Here is a 19470-nt window from a genome sequence, read left to right on the forward strand (position 1 = left end):
GTAGAGTTCAAAAGTTAAAAAACAAAAACAAAACCACTCCCTCCCTGCCCCACTATAACCTCCACATCAACTCCCAGTACAAACGCGTAAGATCCCCTCAGCCCATGGAACACAGCTCTGTCTGTGGTTATCCTTTTGACATGGTTATATAACTAGGGCCTCCCCCACTAGACTGAGCTCCTTGAGAAAAACAACCCTGTCCTTTTCAACTTTGTATCCTCTGTGTAGTGGGTTGAATGGTGGCCCTCCAAAAGATATGGCCATGTCCTAACCCCATCAGTACCTATGAATGAGACCTTACTTGGAAAAACAAGGGTCTTTGCAAATATAATTAAAGATCTCCAGATGAGATCGGCCTGAATTATCCAGGTCGGTGGACCCTAAGTCCAATGACAAGTGAGTGTCCTTATAAGAAACACGTAAAGGAGAGACACATAGAAGGAGGAGAAAGCCACATGAAGCTGGAGGCAGAACTTAGAGTGATGCAGCCACAAGCCAGGGAATGCAAGGACCACCAAGCTGGACAACACAAGGAAAGATTCTCCTCTAGAGCCTTTGAAGGGAGAGCAGCTCTGACAATGCCTTGATTTCAGGCTTTTGGCCTCCACGACTATGAGGGAATAAATTCCTGTTGTTTAAAGCCCCCAGGTTTAGGACTTCCCTGGTGGCGCAGTGGTTACGAATCCTCCTGCCAGTGCAGGGGACACGGGTTTGATCCCTGGTCCGGGAAGATCCCACATGCCGCGGAGCAACTAAGCCCGCGCACCTAGAGCCCACCGTGCCACAACTACTGAAGCCCCCACGCCTAGAGCCCATTCTCCACAACAAGAGAAGCCACCGCAGTGAGAAGCCCATGCACCGCAACAAAGAGTAGCCCCTGCTCGCCACAACTAGAGAAAGCCTGCATGCAGCAATGAAGACCCAACACAGCCAAAAATAAAATTAAATTTAAGAAAAAAAAAAAAGCCCTCCAGTTTATAGTAATTTGTTACAGCAGCCCTAGGGAACCCATATATCCTAGTAGCACTGTCCCTGATAGATAGTTTGAATAAAGCGTATTTGTTGAAGAATTGAAAAAGCTGAGGATGTGGTTTTATACCTTTTTTCATATCGTATAGACAAGGAAGCATCTCTGAAGGCCACTGGAGTCTGGCTAACAAAGACCAAAGCATCGTTATTCTGGGGTCCACTGAACAATTTGTCCCTTAATGAGGTGTTTTAATCTCACTTTATATTCATTGTTCTGCCCTCCTTGATTTTACTGTAAGTGACTGAACTGACTTCTGATGTATTGCCAGCACACCATAAATTGTGAGCCTCTTTCTTTAAGGCTGGGGATGGGAGGAACTAACTCTATTTCCCTGTTCAGTTATTTCAGGCAAGGGTGGGAGCAGCTTTTCTGTGCCAGCAGCATCCTGATTGTGATTCAGGATGTACGGCCTAAGGCAAACAGTTCCTCTTCAGATTCAATCAAATAGGAAGGAGCAAAGGCCCAAACAAGAAAAGCTGGGTTCTCTTTGTGTGCACAGCCAAGGGGTCCTGGGAAGCTTGCGAGGGATGACGCCTTATCTCAGGCTTAGCGCGACTGAACTGAAATGGTACTCAGGAAACTTCTGCACATATTCAGAACATGTTTCCAATCCCCCCTTACATAATCACATTCTGGACAATCTGAAAATCCACTGCAGTGGAAGTTAGTTGCAGGCTATAAGGACACAGGCTAACCAGAATTAAAACCTTGCTTTTATATCTCTATGCCTTGGAAAAAATTCTGCATGCAACTACTTCCATGCTGTTGATTGTGGTTTGTAAGAACCGAAGGATGGCTTCTGTGGACATTCTGTTTGTTGACACATGGTGCAACTCAGAACTGATTTTTCACTCGGTAAGTCATGACCATTTCAAGGATTGAGAAATCGGTTTCGTGAGAGGTACAAGCAATTTTGCTCAAATGAAACAGAAGAGAATAGAAAATACCAGCATGTATCCTGCATAGTAAGGGTAAGCATTGTCCCATGAAATTTTGCTTCGGTTTCATAGATATGTATATGTCACTGGCTTATGAGAGAAAAGGTACTCCTTGCTGTGAGTCATAATCCAAAAGAGTATGAAAGCCACTGTCTTAGAGGATCTGCTGCACCAAACCAGAAAGCACTCTTTCCCGTCTTCTACGTCCCAGTTCTTGAGAGCACTGTTTGCAGTTATGCTGGGAACTTGATTAAGAGAACAATTCATCACACAGCTCATGAGAAAGGAGCATCCATTCCCCTATTGCTGTGCCTTCTGCCTTCAAGCCCCAGCATTCCCGAAGCCCAGCTCCCTGCTCCTGGGTCCTCCTTTCTACACCGTGATAGAGCCTCACCTGGCTCAATTCCATCTTCCTGGGGCCAACTCTTCTTCTCCCATCGTCCTAGAAACTCCACAGCTTTTCACAATTATTCTGAAACAGACTCAAACGTGGAGCCCCTAGAGTCTTTGAGGAAGAAGAGAAACCACCTTGATTCCTCTCTAACCATCCCTTGTCTTTCTATACCAGTGTGTCCAATTTTCCCTTTTGCCCTTTTGCCAGAAAGATGGTCACTCTGACCCCCATTAAAGATTCTCTCTCCTTCACGAATTTGCTGACTCTCCTGGACCATGGTCCAATACTTCGTCAGATGTCCCAACACTGTGCCCAGTTTCCTACAGCACCTGCCTCATAGATCTGATACAAGCTTTCTGATCACGTATAAAGGCTGTAACTAGAGCTTTCTGATCACATGTAATTAAGAACTATAACTAACTAGCTTAGCGGAGTAGTATAAACTGGAACTGGTACTTTGGCATCAGCAGAACTGGGTCCAAGTTTTGGTGTCGTTGCTCTGCTGGCTGTTGACCTTGAGCAAATTGCTTAATTTCTCTAAGCCTCTTCTGTAAGTAAAATCAAGATAATACTAATACCTATCTCAAGGGAGTTGTTGAAGCCTGTTTTTTTGTTTTTTTTTAAGATTGATTGAAGTTTGTGTGATGAATTCCTCTTGCGCATCTTATGAATGGATTTCAAAAAATGTCTTTATTTTTTCAATGCTTTCAGGAATTTATATTACCTGAGGGAAATGTAAAAAATGGAGACTTTCTGAAAAATATGTATCGTCTAACGAGTCAAGCCATTCCTGACGCCTTACAATTACAAAAAAGTAAAAAGAAAGGAACAAGGAAGGAAAGAAGGCAGAGGTAGAAAATTCTCCGTATGGTCCAACATCTTGCGTCTGTACCACAGGGATCTTCTTGCATTAACACCAGACCAGGCTCATCTTTCTGCCAGCGGCATCCTCTGGTTTGGTGGGTCTGTAAATCTGTTTCAGTACAAAAGATCCACTTAATGGAAAGCAAGTGTGTTGAGGAAAAAACTGCACTCACATTTTCTTGTGCATTCTTTATGCAAAGAAGGAATGATCCAATAACCCAAAATAACCGAAGGAACTGCTCTTTGTGTCTGGAATTGGTCTTTCTTCTAAGGTGGCCGTTGATGATGTGGCATAAAAAAATATTCAGTTGATTTTAAAATGGTTTTTACAACCTTCAGTAATGCATCTGTAGCACACCAATAGGAAAAATACTAACACTTCATTTTTTTAAATGGTCAAAAACATCAACAGATAATTCAGAGAAGAAATAATGTTTCTCATAAATATATTAAGGTGTTTAAGCTCACTAATGATCAAAGAAACATGGAAAAAACTGAAACTCATCTGCGCTAATCAAATTTGTAAATGTTGAAAAAGATAATTAATGTTAGTGTAGGAATAATAAACCAGGCATTCTTCTCTGCTGATGGGATAGAAAGGGTAATCCTTTCTGACAACAATCTGGTAATACAAACCAATAACTAGAAGTTCTGTACCCTTTGAATAGTAATTTAAATTCCATGAACACACTGAAGGGAAATAATCAGAGATGTAGGCATGAAGACATGTAGACCTATGTACAAAAAGTTCTCATTACAATAAGTTCTGTAATAGTGGAAAACTTGACGGCAGCCTACGTGTCTAATAAGGAAATTGATAAATTAGACGGCTCATCAGTATAATGGAATCTTATACAGCATTATGTTTTCAAAATTTGTAATGGCGTGGGAAAATGTGAAGTGTAAAACTTTGCACATAGATGGTTCCTTATTTGATAAATACATAGATAAAAGAAGGTTAAAATAAAATGTACTAAAATATTAATAGAAGTTATCACTGGATGGTAGGATTCTAAGTAAATTTATATTTTATATATTCCCAAACTCTTTAGACTGGGTATGTATAACTTTTATAATTATGTGTTTGACTCACCACTATGTTCTACCAGAGCTGTAGCCAGGGGGAGTTGACCTAAGCATGGACATTTAGCTGTCAATTCCAATGTGCTGGATGGTTGGAGGATGCATGTATCACAAGTGATCCCATTGCGTAAGGGGTACAACACATATAGAGATGAACAATCTGAAAATGATGAATCAAGCAATACGGGATTCTGATCAGAGCAAAGCCTTCTACATGGTAAGTACTCAGTAGACTACTGAATTCAGCTTCAGTAACAGATAAACAGAACAAGCAGTAAATGCTACTGGAATCTGATGGACAAGAATCCTGTGGCCTGAAGAAGAAAAAAGAACACAGTCAGGGAAGGGGCTGTGGTAGGGCTGGTTCTTGCATTGGAGCTGCAAGGAGGCGTAACTGTGCAAGTGTGGAGGAGGGGGAGGGGTGATCTGTGGGAGAGACTGGCATTTCTCCTAGGCATCCCAGAGACAGGGTCCAGGCCCTCACTGGTCTATCAGTTTCCGCCTGCTCATTTCAGTCATGTTACAGCCTCCTTAAATGTTCATCTTTTTCCTGGATCGGGAAGGAAAAAATGGAGGCCCAAGACTGCTAGGTCATCAGTCAGTGGCCATCGCTGTACCAGGCAAGGTGATGGCCTCTGCGTGTCCCACCCCTTGGTCCTGGTTTAACTGAGTGCTGGTTAGGGAGGATGCCAAGGAACCAGTCATCTGCACCACACTTTACAGAGTAGCCAGCTCTTCCAACAGAGGGTCTTTCCCTTAATCTCCCACTGGCCTGGGTAGGGCTCTCAGTTTACAGTTAAGGAAATGGGGGCTCACTGAAGTGAAAGGATCTGTTTAAGTTCAGAGCTAGCTAGTGATAAAACCAGAGCTTTAATTTAGTCTGGTGCTTTCCCCCTGTACTACAGGACTAAGTTGTGATAACGTTCCTGGAGAAATACTCTTGGGGTAGAAGGCGTTGACTACCTATCCCCCCTTTGCATGAGAACAAAGAAACCCTTCCAACGCTTGTCAGCACCTCCTCTGTTTCTTGAAGTCCTGGGTGCGCCAGCACTGGGGGCACCAGAAAGTAACACAAATAAAATGTAAAATATGGTAGGGGAAGAGTTCCAAAGGGAATGATCAGAATCCACTCTCTGCCTATGTTTTGTGGGCAGATAGGAACGCTTCCTGAGGGATTCCTCTTTGCTTCCACCAAATTCCCATAGAGATCTGTGAACCCAAAAAGACTGAGAATTACCGAAAGGTCATTGCAACAGAACCAGGGTGGGATTCTACGGACCCTAAATTCAGCTCTGAGCTTCCTGGTCACCAGGGGAAAATCAGCAAAGTAATGCTAAGGCAAGGACTTTCTACTACAAAAGAACTTTTTCACCACCAAACTATAAACACACACACACACACACACACACACACACACACACACACACACACATTCTAAGACAAACCAAAAGCCAAAATAGAACTCACCTGTCATGCTGTCCACCTCATGGAGTTACAAGGCAAGGACTGGTCAGGAGTCAAAGGCAGTTCTTTAGAGTAGAGGGGTTTAATTGTTTGGGTGAAATTTAAGAATCCGCATTAATACAGTCACAAAAATTCACAAGGCTGTCCAAGACATTGTAAATACTCAAAGATGGAAAACTTGAAGCCGGGGGAAAAGAGACTTGCCCCAAATATATTTGGAAAACCGTAGCTTAGTATCTACACCAACATGCTAGAGGTATTCATCAAGCGTTGCTCCAAAAATGGTCCTACATGATTCACTTCTATAAACAGACATAGATTTCATATTAACATTCAAATAAGGCTAGAAAGCTGAGGAAGATGTCTTAGCCCTATGAAGGCTCTGGCTGCCGGGCTTGGTTTACTCTGTTGATCTGTCTACGGTACCTTCCTTCAGAGCTAGTGCTGTGGGGAGGAACTGCCTCCTTCCCAGGTCTATTTTTCCAAATCCAAAATTAACAGGATCCTAATAAATAAAGAGTTTGTGAGTAGAATTGGGTTTTTGGTTTTTGAGGGGTTTGGGATTTTTTTGTTTGTCAGTTTATTTTTTGTTTTTTGTTTTTTAACCCAGGCATTCTCTTTTCCTCATTTTATTTAACCCTGGAGAAAAGAAGTTAAAACACATTCCTGGAGAAGGCGGCTAAACCACAAAACCTCCCCCAAGGCCTAAATCCCTCTGCGTTGGTTGGTTTAGAGTGAAGGGGCTCTTTCCTCTGGGGCCTTTGAAATAGCCATAATTAACACTTCAGTGAGGTTTATGACACAATGGTATCATGTACAGCAAGAGTCAGCAAACTATGTCCTGCGGGGAATTCATTGTTGCAACAGAGACCATAGGTCCCACAAAGCCAAAAATATGTACCACGGGCCCCTTTCAGAGGAGGTCTGCCAACCCCTCCACACCCTCTCAACTCCATCCCCAGCACCGCCCAGCAAGAAGCAGCCTTGAGTTTTGATGGTCACGTGGGCCTTGGTGAGAACAAGGGCTTGCGATTTCTTCTAGAATACTGCCTGCAAAGAATACCAACCTACCGAAGTGGACTGTAGGGACAAGGGTTAGAAAGGTGACCAAAAAGAAAAAATGAAGCAAACAGAGAAAAACTCCCAGCATCAGAGCACTCCCACCGTATAAGATGCTGTGACTGCTGCTCCTTCTGTCCTCCCCTCCCCTTCCCTGAACCTCCTGGGCAACTGCTGGGTCTGGTCCCAGGTCCCTCTGCAGTCCCATCACATTGGTAGTTTGAGATCAGCCATGATAGGAGTATTTATACCACAAGAATCAACAGAGGCTACAAATCGGAAAACCCCTCCACACACACCAGCCCCCATCTCCCCAAGAGCTGATTATGAAACATTCCCCAGCATAAGTATGCATTGATACATATCATTTTACATAAATGGTACCATGCATGCATGGTGAGGGATGCTGGGGGCTACGCCCATCCCAGCCCCCAGCTGAAGGAGTGTTGGCTGCTGACAGCTCACAGCTAAGTCTCTCTCTCTCCAGGAATTGCCTGAAGCTGAAAGAAGCTGCCAAACCCCAGGTCTGCTCCCTTCCCGGGGGCACCCTCTATGCAACTACTAGGGTGAAAAAGCCAGATCCGTCTCAACTCAGAACAATCCCAGCTCCAAAGTTCCCCTTGGGTTGAGCAGAGCCCTCTGTTGCAACTGCCTCAGAAAGAGAGGAAAAGACAGAGACAAAGAGACAGAGAGACGGAGACAGAGAGATTGTGAGGCCCAATTGCCCACCACCAGATTCTCTGTTCTTCACCTTCTCTTGTCTTGAGTGATCTGCTTCAGTTCATTTTTTCATTTGCTTACGGTTCTTTCTAGAGTATTTTTCCCAGACCGTTGCCTGGATATCTGGGTGATATTTTTATTTATTTATTTATTTACCCTGACCAGCAAGAAGTATTTTGGCTTGCTCCAGTGTTTTGTAGATGTCTTCAAGTTCCCATTATGGTAAATGAGAAACATGACACCCACCTCTTTTCTTTTCTTTTCTTTTGTAATTAATGTTTTCCTCTTTGTAGTGAAGGGGGCAAGAGGTTCTCTTTACACCTGCTGTTCAAGAATTTTATCTGGATGGGCTTAGGTGTGTGGCTTTCAGTCCTAGTGACCCCATGAGTTCTTTTTAAACCAAAGACTCAGACCCGAGTCTTTTTCACTTGGGGAAGTAATCATCTGTCATTTGTCTAATTATTCCCTCTCCTTCATGTGTTTATTTTTCTCCTCCTCCCAGAATTCCTATTACTGACATCTTAGGTCTCCTGGGTCCAGCCTTCAGGTTTCTGATTTTGCCCTCATGATTTCCATCTCTTTGTATTTTTGTTCTGGGCATAGGATGCTCTTGCATTTGATCTGTCAAGTCCATCTCCTGATTTAATTCATCCAGTTAGGAGTTTCATTCAAAATATGTTTAGTTCCAGGAAGTCTTTGTTTTCCTTTTCTACTGTGTTTGAAGGTCCTTGTTACTTCTGCTCAGGCTGACATTCTAGCTGTTTGGTGGGTTCCTCTCCCTCTGTGCCCCCTGATCCCTCTTAGATGCACACTTATTTTTTTTCTATCTGTTCTTTGAAACTCAGGGCCAGCTCTGTGAATTCCTTAGGTGACATTAGTCCTGTGAGTAGTTGCATATAGGGAGTCGGTCTCAATCATGGCACCAGGAGGGAGCAAACCTCTCAGTTCCACTGTGTCTCCAGGTTCAGCTTATCCTCAGCAACCTGGCGGGAGGGGGGTCAGTCATGAGTGCTGATGTAGCCCAGGACCCACCTCAATTAGAGCCTCATCCCCAATCTCTCCATCCACTGGCTCAAAGGGGAGAAAGCCTTGCCCTGACTCCCTTCCCCAAGTCTCTAACAGAGCCTCACCTGCCCTTGCTCCTCCAGGCTCCGCCCCCATCATTCCCATTGGCTGCCTCATCAGGAGAGCACCAAGTTGGAACTGAGAGTCGAAGGCAGCCAGGGCACCATCATATGAAAATTTCCATCCCATGTCTTAATGTAAAAACAGGAAAAATTTGATCTGCTATCCCTGGCAAGTGCCTCATTTACTTCTAAGACGATTAAGCTCTTTGTTCTTGCTGGATTTTGGGGGGGAAGTCCTTCAAAGTTGTGTGCATTAATTAAATATTTTTGAATAATTGGATTTACTTTAAAATTGCACTCATTGGGAAAGTGAGTGAAAAAGGCAGATTCCAAAGTACATACATATGTGTATGTATGTGTGTATGTATCTCCCTCATCTGTAGAAATAGGAAATACATCCAGAAAAAAAGTTTGCATGAGGGCTTCCCTGGTGGCACAGTGGTTGAGAGTCCGCCTGCCGATGCAGGGGACACGGGTTCGTGCCCCCGTCCGGGAAGATCCCACATGCCGCAGAGCGGCTGGGCCCGTGAGCCATGGCCTCTGAGCCTGTGCATCCAAAAAAAAAAATTTGCATGAACAAACGCTAAATTGTTGTCCCTAGATGGTGAATTTATAATTTTTATTATCCTCTTTTTTCCTATCCAGATTGTCTAATATTTCTCTCTTATGAAAGGTTAAAGAATTGTTCTGTTCAATTGTTAATTCAGCGAAATACATCATAAAATGTTTGATGCTTACAAGCAATTTTAGAGTGTAAGGAGGGAGATGGCAAGCAGTCCTTGGCCTCTCTCCACCTCTATGTCTGTACAATGAGAGCCCCTCTTGGGAACTCCATGCTCTCAGCGGACCCACCAGGCTATTAGTAACCTGTGGGGGCAAAGCAGAACCACAGACAGAAGCCTCTCACCAAGAGTCACCCAGGATGGTCCCCACCTAAGATACACTCAGGCCAGGAATGGGCTTCAGAAGCAAAGCTCAGCCACCCCTGATTCCCCTGGTCTCCCTGATTACCTAGTTCTGGCCCCAATGGACTGGACAGTCTCTCAGAGCGGAACCACTTCCAGATAACTGTCGCATCTCCAGTTCCAGGAACACTGTCTGGCTCTTACTGACCACTCAGTAATACGGACCAGAACGTCCATACCAGCTAGACATCAGCCCTGATCTAAAACAACTTCTGAACAGGGCTGACCCTCTGGCAGAGGCTGCAACCCCATTGCTCCAAGCCACATTTTATGGAGTTCTTTTAATAGTCTCTCATGTAACCCATAGCCATATCATAAAACACCCCATTCTGTACATCAAGTCCACTGACTTCTTGAGCCCTAATTAGCACTGGGCTTTTCCCTCTGAGGGTTGTATTACGGTAATATTATAACCGACAGAAATGGAATCTTTGCTGGGGGCAGTCAAATCCTTCAGACTAACTGAGCTTATGCTGTAGTCACAGTGTCACGGTGTGTCACCCTTTCTCTGAAGTCCCTTTGCCAGCTTCCTATGAATCTCCCTCTTCATCTTTCCTTCCTACCCCTCCCCCTCTCTCCCCAGGGGTCCCTTCCCCTTCCCAAGCTCCTTTCATCTCTTTCAATGACATACAGCCTTGAGGGCTTAGATGTTTACCTGGAGTCACTGGACAGGATAGCCCCAACTCACCTCTGAGAATAAATTTAGCCTGTGGGTGATATCCCAGATGGAGAGGTTATCTTTAGCCTGGCAGAGGAGGGGAGTCAGTCTGGGCCATGATGTGAAACAGCAGAGGTGGAGAGAGGTGGGCAGGGGGAAGGAACGGAAACTAATACTCAAGGGTGGACAACAGCGAAGCTCAAGTGTACTCAAGTGGTGGAGGATGAAAAGGTGAAAAGTCGTGGTATGCCTCCTGAAATATGAGGCTCCTCCAGGAACACCCTGGATTAATGGTCTGTTTCATTCCGTCCATGAACTAGGAAGCACTTTAACAGCAGAAAATATGGCTACATTATGGGCAGGCAGTATAAAACCACAAGCACTCATGTTCTTTAGAAAAAGCAACAAACTCAGCAGGATCGGTGGTTTTCAAGTTTCCCCGTTCATATCTGTTTACTACTTGTTCATTAGTTTTGTTGCTAAAGGTTTAAGAGGTAAGAAAAATGCATGGAAAAAAATTTACATGGAGAAATTACATTACCTGAATTAGGGGAAAAGCCACTATTACTCGATTTTAAAGGTCTTGGCTAGGAAAGAACTAGGACTCCTCTTCCTGAACAACTCAAGAAAGACTGCAGACTTTTCCCTAGAGAGATTGAAATAACTTTCCTTCCTATCATCCTGATATAAGAAATCCTCCCTTTTCACTCTCTAAAATCTTTCCTGCCATCGTTTATATCCACAGCCTCTTATCTGACCTTCCTTATAGAACAATCAGCAGAATCTTTCATCAAAACAACCAAGCACTTGCTAGTTATTATTAGGGGGAATCTAGGTCCTAGTTTGCGCCTGAGCTGGAGTCTGATGTGTCCAAGCACATCTGACAACTGCATGAGGGACCAAGGGGCTCCTGGGAGGGAGGGCGTTCTGGGGCAAAGGAGACCTGAGGGGGCCCGGGTTGACCCTGGAGGACAGTCTTGTTCATTGGAAGCAATTCATCCCAAGTACGCCTTGGTTAAACACGTTTTCGACTCATATCTGAGTTTTATCAAGAGCATCAGGACCAGAAGGGAAAATGGAAAAGACAATTTTGTTGGAGTTTTATGGGAACAGAGTGCAGACGGTAGAGCTTTGGGGCCACGCTACTGGAATGTCACACGGAGGGGAGATGAGCAAAGAGCCTTCTTCCTCATTCCCCAGAACTCTGGCTGCAGCGTGCCTAGGGGCAGCCATCAGGAGCAGGCCCTGGGGCTCTTGGGCTGTGCAGAGAGCCGGAGATCCCTTGCCCTAGGTACCTTAGGGTAGAGTGCCACTAAGAAGTCACACTCAGGCAGTGAGGCCTGGGGCGCTCAGCTTCCTTTACCAGGTACTTATATAATTGTCACCTTCTGTCCTTTTCTTGTCTAGATTAAAGGATGCCAGTTCTGTCAACCAGTCTATGGAGGGCATCTTTATTTTAATGTCATATGAGTGCATTCTGGTCCTCGTTATTTAACTAGAAGTTACCTTATTCACTTCTGTGACTCTCCCTCCTACCAGTCTATAACAGAGTACAAATAACAGGAGATTTGTAAATACTTTAATGAGAACCTACTAGTAAATAATTTGCTGGTTTCCATCAGTTATACTCCTTAGGATCCACCCTGATGGACAGCATACTGGTACTTGCTAGAGATGGCCTAACACTTCCTGCCCTGTGGCCAACCATGGCTCTTTGGATCCTTTCTCCACTACCCATGGGCCAGATCAATCTTCTTCCGTAGAGTATTTGAGATATCTACATTTTGCTACTACACAGTTTTTTTTGTTTGTTTGTTTTTTGTTTTGTTTGCGGTACGCGGGCCTCTCACTGCTGTGGCCTCTCCCGTTGCGGAGCACAGGCTCCGGACGCGCAGGCTCAGCGGCCACAGCTCACGGGCCCAGCCGCTCCGCGGCATGTGGGATCTTCCCGGACCAGGGCACGAACCCGTGTCCCCTGCATTGGCAGGCGGACTCTCCACCACTGCGCCACCAGGGAAGCCCTACTACACAGCTTTTATTACTCAACATCACTCAGAATGGACAAGACTAGTTCTCCAGTTCTCAAGCTCAGTGGACATTAAACTTCTTTTCCAGGGTATCAACAACCGTACCAACATCACCAACACCTGCAAGTGCACTGAGTATGTCCACAATAACCTCATTAAGTCATCATGAAAAAATACAAAAATATTGTATATATGTGCACACAGCATCTTGGGAAAAGAAACTCTTAACGATGGCTGCCCCTGGGGAGGGAGGTGATGAGTTGAGGAGTCTATGCTGGAGGCAGAATTTTCATTGTATACCCTTTTGAATCACTTCAAATTTAAATCATGTGCATGTGGTACTTTTCCAATTAAATTTTTAAAAAGCTGGTTCTAAACAAACAAAAATACAACAAAGAACAAGAGGCAGCCCTGACCCCCTTAGCAGTGGTGCTGACAGGTGCCCGTAGTTATGCCTTACCCTTTGGAGTCAAATGTCCACCACCATGCCACTGGCCCCATGGAAAACCTCACTGAAATCAAGACGGATTATGCAATGAAGTGCCTGGCTCTGGTCCCTCACAGCCCTTTCCCCATAACTGGGGCAACAAGACTTCCTGCTATGCCCAGGCTCCAGGACTCATCCTACTCCCAGTCTGGAGGGATTTGAAGGGACTCGGGGTTTGGGTGACTCTGCCTTTGTGTTCTCTTGGCAGAGTTGGTCCAGACCTTCTCTGGTGGGGACACATATCTCCATTTTTAGCTTGCTTGATTATGAAATCCATCGAGGGGTAAATGAGACACCTATGAGATCAGACGCTTTCTCTCTCTCCCTCATTTATTCACCAAATGCAGTTAGTAAGCACCTCGTATGTGCAGGATATTAAACCAGGCCTGGGGCAGAAGCAGGTGAGAAGGGGAGGAATATCCCAGTGCCCTCCAGGAGTTCACAGTCTAGTAAGAAGGACAGATGGAGGCCAAACTCCCGAGCTTTACTGCATACAGGCAAGCGTGAGAGACAGGAGGAGGAAGGATTGCTTTCAGTCATTGGCAGGAAAATAAGGAGCCGCCAGGAGAGCTTTCAGGAGGGGATGACACTGTTCAGACTTGAAAACTGTTAGGATTACAGCAGTTGCAGATAGAGCCTTCCAGATCAAGGAAATGGCCTGGGAAGGTGACCTTCTTTTCACGCAGTATGAAGGTTCTGCACTACTGCTCTCCCATTCCTTGGAGAAAATACAAAATGGAAGGTGAAAGGAGCTGGGCCTGGAGAACTCAGGACGGCAGAAGAAGTTCTTTCCGTTTAAAACTGCCTTCCTCTGGCCATCATGCCTGTCTTGTGAAAACCTACTATTTGAGCCCAACCCTCATGATGCCCGCCCCACCTGCAGACAGTCCACTGTCCACCGTCTTTCCCAGGAAGGATAGGCCATCAGGCTGCTGCACTCTCGTTGCTCCCTATCTATTCTAGAGCGTCAGGGAGATTTCGAGGTTAGGTGCCCAGGCTCCGGGGCCTTTCTGCCTGGGTTCAAATCCCGGCTCAGCCACTGACTTCTGAGTCATCTCAAGCAAGCCACTGGCCCTCTCTGGGCCATAGCTTTACCTTATGTAAAATAGCATAATAATGGCAGATCCCTCCTAAAGTCGCTCTGACCCGGTAAACAAGTTAATGCCGCCAAGGCGTTAGAGCGGCACCTGCCTTCCTGCCGGCCTCAGTGTCTGCTACGTATAGTCCCAGGGCTGCTGTTACACTTTACTGGACTGTCTGTCCCTGTGGACATGAGAACTTTGAGGGATAGGACCGCCCTCTTCATATTTGAATCTCCCCCCACGCCAAAACCCCCATGCTTAGAGGTGTCCGGCAAAGTAGGTGTTCAACAACTATCTTGAAGGGACGAACAAAATATGCTCATGAAAAGGAAAAGAAAAGTTGAAGTCCAAATGCAAAGACAAAACAACGTAGGTGAAATGATGGAGAAGGATCTCAAAAAGTAAGCGCAGGGGATGAGAATACACCACACTTCCAGGGGAGAAAAATCCCCATCATCCCTCTTCTACCTCTTAACACGGGGATTGCGCATTTTTATTTGAATGGTATTTCTCTTCCTTGCCAGCATCCCTGGCCAGGGCGCTCCCTTTCCTCCTCCCGCGCGGGGCGGTTCTCCACTCCCCCGCCCGGGCCGGGCCGCGGCCGCAACCCTGACCTCGGCTCCCACGCGGGGCAGCAGCCGGGCAGCCGGCGGGCGGGCGGGGCAGGAAGGGGGAGACGCGGCTCCGGGCACCCGAGATCCTTAACTACAGCTTCCAAAGCCCTGCTCGATCCTAATCAGTGTGGGAAAGGAGCGCGGGCCGGGCCGCCGGCCGGAGCCGCCGCCTCTTTTCATAAACTTTATCGCCGCGCGCAGCCGCTGATAAACCACCGTAAATAAACGAGCGCGGGGTGTGCGGCTGCCCCAGGACGCCTGCGCCCGCCCGCCCGGCCCCGCGGCCCCGGGGGAAATGAATCACACGCCGCCCGCCGAGCTGGACAGAGTTCCCTGCTCTCCTCCTCTGCACATCAGCGCCATAAATCATAGGACGTTCCTCCCCTCCCCAGAACCCCTTCACCTTTTGTTTTATGGATTCAATAAAAAGTCCAGGAGTTTTCTTTCCGGCTGCCGGGCCACCCCTCCTCGTCCAGGGAGCTGAGTGTGTTGTCCTGGGTTATCCTCTTGCTTCAGGTCAAGTTCCTCGGGCCTGGGTTGGGCTTGGGCCTGTGCCTGTTTGCACAAATCCCCTTTGGCTCCTGCACGACCGGAGAGGGGCTGGAGCAGGGGAAGGGAGAGTGGGGAGGTGTCATCTGAAGTCTCCGGAGGCAGACGTGATGAGAACGGGTTCCCACACAAGTGGCCCTGTGGATGGATAGCTGGCTGCGGCCATGTCCTAGTAGGATCCCTGGGCTCTGGGCTTGTAGAGGATGTAGAAGCAGAAGGACTAGGGTCTGTGCACTATCCTGATTGCAAGGACGGGATGCAGCCCTCTCCACTCAATGAGAGTGTGTTCAAAAGTCCCTTAGATGCTATTCGGCAAATCTTTTTTTTTTGCGGTAAGCGGGCCTCTCACTGCTGTGGCCTCTCCCGTTGCGGAGCACAGGCTCCGGACGCGCAGGCTCAGCGGCCACGGCTCACAGGCCCAGCCGCTCCGCCGCATGTGGGATCCTCCCGGACCGGGGCACGAACCCGCGCCCCCTGCATCGGCAGGCAGACTCTCAACCACTGCGCCACCAGGGTAGCCCTCGGCAAATCTTTTGATCTGCATTCTTTAGTTCTTGAAATTTGCCTTGGGGTCCCACAAATGAACCATCGGTACAATTTGGAGATTGAAGTTTAAGGAAGACTGAGTAGGAAGGAAGACAGAAAGTTGTGATGTGGAGAGCAGCCTGGAGCACACAGCTCAGTCACAAGACCCAAGTCTCCCGCCCAGCGCTGCTACCTCCTGGCTCTGGGCCCTCAGGAAGCTGCCCCTTTCTGGTTTCCTCATCTGTCTGTCTAATGAGTGAATAATATCTTAAAGCATCCTCCAACTTTCCTAGTCTGTAGGAAATAACATCTTTCTTATGAATCACTACATTTCTGAAGTGTCTTATCAAAGGTCTCTCTGAAGAAACACTGTTAGGTCTGCTTGGAAGACACCGGGGCATGGCCAGTTTCTGTGACTGACGGCTCGCTAGTGACATTAACACCAGACTTTACCCCTCATGGAGGTTAGAGAATTCCAGGGTCCCTCCAGCCAGAACAAAGTTTGCCTCTGGGGCAGAAAGACATTTAAATATCTTTAAAGATCAAACCCGGCACACTTGAACAGCATCAGCTCACGGCCTCTCTGGTCCCCTGACCTGACCATGGTTCTGCTTCTCACGGGAGGGACTATTTGACTCGGAACATTTAACCTGGAAAAGTCAACGTTTCCCTCAGTGGGAAGCAAGGCTGGGGAGGAAAGGAGGTTCTGATGGCAGCTCTGGGAGAGCAGAACCTGCCGGGCGTCCTGAGGAGATGCACTTTGGTTTAACGCTCTGCTCCCTCTCCGGGGGGAAGTGGGTCAGGAGCCACGCCTCCAGCTGTGGCCAAGAGAAGGGGCTCACTCACGAAACAGAAATGGACAAGGGCCTCCTTCTTCCAGAACTCCTTTCTGACACCACAACGTGTCCCAAGGGAGCGTGTAGCCCCAGACAGGGTTCACTTCCTACTCCCTGGACAGAAGGCCACTCAGTCTCCTTTGCCTCATTTACATAATGTCAAGAAAAATGAATCTTATTGAATTGGCATTTGTTTAAAAATATTGGCAAGGGGTTTCCAACTGAGATGGGAGTTGATTTCGCAGAAAGGAATGAACATTCGCTTGATCACTGATTTATTATGTGAGTGTGATTAAGCCTCAGTTCTAAGCTTCAGTTTTCCCATCCATGAATCCTGATGATTTTTAAGGTTTCTTTCCACTCTGTCTTTGGGACTCTAACATACGTGGGATGATCATGGGTAGAAGTAAGATTTTAAACTTTCCAGAAGAGAGGTAGGTAAGGGAAACTTATCTAAATATGACTCGTCCACGATTGTTCTTGCTTTCTAGTTTTTTCACTGTCATGGAGGTCAGCAACAAAGAGGGGGGAAAAAACTCACAAAGATAGGGCTGCACGTTAAGATTAGGCTAATCTGCCAGTTATTTTACAAGAATAGAAGCCCTAGGGGAGTGGTTTTGAACTTTGTACAGTCACAGAACTTTGTAGAATTTGATGAAAATCTCATGCTCCTCCCTCTCTCCTCCCCTCCCAAATGTGCATACAAAGTTATTCTTGTCTTTGCAGGTCATTTCAGGGGTTCACAGACCCCTGAAGTCCCATCCAAGGACCCTGTTAAGAATCTCTGCTCCAAGAGGCTAATAAAATATTGACCCTGTGTTTCCTTATCTGTAAAAAGGAAATACTATTCACATCCAACTAGCTTCATAAAGGAGAATAAATAACCTGTGCTGTTAAAACATTGGTTCTTTGGCTGGCAAGCATATAATATTGATGCAATCCTATTATCGTCATCTGCCACAGTCATTCCCTATTCTGCGTCGTGGGGTGTAAATTTCCTTACAAGAGAGAAGCTGCCCTGTCTGTGAAATTCCCAAAACAAGGCCTTCTGGTAAGCCAGCACTGTAAGTCTTCCCACTTGGCTATTAGAAACCTAATGAGTCCCCATGGAGACTAAAGGGAAGGCTGGAGGGAGCTCTGCAGGCACTCGAAGGGCAATAATTGCTGGGGTAGGAATGCACCAAAGGATACCTTCCCGGCTTTGGAAGTCAGTGTAACTTTCCAAAGACTATTTCTTTCTCCCAGAGTAGGTTGTGATACTAGAGAAATTAACTCATTGAAACAAAACCAACGTATAGGGAAAAGGCTTTTGAGGAAGTTAGCTAATACATTAGAATCAATCCATTTGGTACATGGTTGAGATTCCATGGTTCTTAATCTTCCTGGATTCACAGATTCTTTGAGGATCAGATGTAAGCTATGATTCCTGGCCCCAGAAAATACACAGCCACTGGACATATACTCTCCCTCAGTTATACTTACAATTTAAGAAACTTACAGAACCTTGCAGTTCATCTACAGACCATTAGATTCACGGAAGCTGCACTCCACCTCTTTAAGACCTATTCCGCCTTAATTGTTGAAGACTTTTGGGATCCGTAGATGATTCCATCTTGACTTCAGGGCCAAGCCTTTGACCATTTCCTCAGAGCCTCTGCAAACAGAGGAAGGAGCAAAGTGTTCTTCCCACAGCTGCTGTGAAAATAACTAGACTGGAGGCACTCAATGTAGGTTGTGTTTAGTCCCAACAGCAGCTCTGCCAGAAAATGGCATGAAACTGTAACCCGATGGTTTTTCCTGGGGGATGGGGAATGAGCCGGGATGGGAGGCCTGCATAGTACAGGATAACGAGTAGGGTATACTCAAAAAATGCAGATAGCACAATCCCTGGAGAATTGAATGCTAAGGGTTTCAAGAAAACCTGGATGAGCAGCAATCTTCCCTGGGTGAGAAGTGGTAGAGGAAGCTATGCATCTTTTCAGCAGACAGAGGGGCTGTTCCTGCAGCACCTGTGGCTTGCCTTACTGTGGTTCATAAACATTCACTGCCCTTCCCTGGGAAAAGCTGATCTTTCTCTTCCTCATTGCCATTGACCTTGGCCATGTGATTTGCCCTGGCCAGTGAAGTGAGCAGGAAAGGCACCCATCACTTCCAGGCAGAAGATTCTAGAGCCAGCTCGAGGTTTATCATGCACTCTTCTCCGTCTGCCACAAGACTGGCCATATTCCCAGTCTACCACTCCATCATCCTGGTCCCAGAGTGAAAGTGACCTGGAGCAGTCCTGCTGTCAACCTATCAGAGACGTAAGGCAAGTGAATGAAAAATGCTTGTATGAACCATTGAGATTTTGGTGTTGTTTGTGACTGCAGCAGAGCCAAGCCTAACTTACTGATACAGCACCCTCCTTTGGAAAGGAGGAGAGACGGGTGCTCAGAATGGCCCTCACTAAACTGCAGGACTGCTGATGACACCACCAGCCAAGGTCAACAGGGGTCATGTGCACACTCCTCACTCTTTCCATCCTTCCCTCTCCCTGACACTGTTCACAGCACCCTCTCTATCCACCATCACTGACACTCTAGAGCTCATCTAAGAGCCAGTAGCCCAACATTCATGCCCCCTGCAGTGGGTTGAATGGTAGCCCCCAAAAGATATGTCAATATCCAATCTCCCAGAACTTGTGAGTGTGATCTCATTTGGAAAAAGGAAACTTGCAGATGTAATTAAGTAAGGATCTCTAGATAAGGTCATCCTGGATCACCCAAGTGCTCTCTAAATCCAATGACAAGTGCCCTTATAAAGATGAAGAGGAGAAAACAGAGGCAGAAATTGGAGTGATGTAGCCACAAACCAAAGAACATCGGGGGTCACCAGCAGCTAAAAGAGGCAAGGGTGGACTCTCACCTAGAGCTTTTGGAGGAAGCCTGAAGCCTGCTAACATCTTGAGTTCAGACTTCTGGCCTCCAGAACTGTGAGAAAATAAATCACAGTTGTTTAAAGCCACCCAGTTTGTGGTAATTTGTTACAGCAACCATGGAAAACTAATAC

The 19470-nt window shown here is 46.4% G+C and overlaps 1 long non-coding RNA gene across 1 annotated transcript; it reads right to left on the minus strand.

Annotated features, from left to right (window-relative positions):
• Positions 1–1553: 1553 nt before the first annotated feature.
• Positions 1554–15382, minus strand: LOC137225047 (uncharacterized). Its single transcript, XR_010943663.1, has 3 exons — positions 14916–15382; positions 4320–8535; positions 1554–3335 (listed from the first exon to the last, which is right to left on the minus strand). It is a non-coding gene; the product is annotated as an uncharacterized lncRNA (long non-coding RNA).
• Positions 15383–19470: the final 4088 nt, after the last annotated feature.

This window comes from Pseudorca crassidens, chromosome 5, assembly GCF_039906515.1.
Source record: "Pseudorca crassidens isolate mPseCra1 chromosome 5, mPseCra1.hap1, whole genome shotgun sequence".
In the NCBI taxonomy this organism is placed as follows: domain Eukaryota; kingdom Metazoa; phylum Chordata; class Mammalia; order Artiodactyla; family Delphinidae; genus Pseudorca; species Pseudorca crassidens.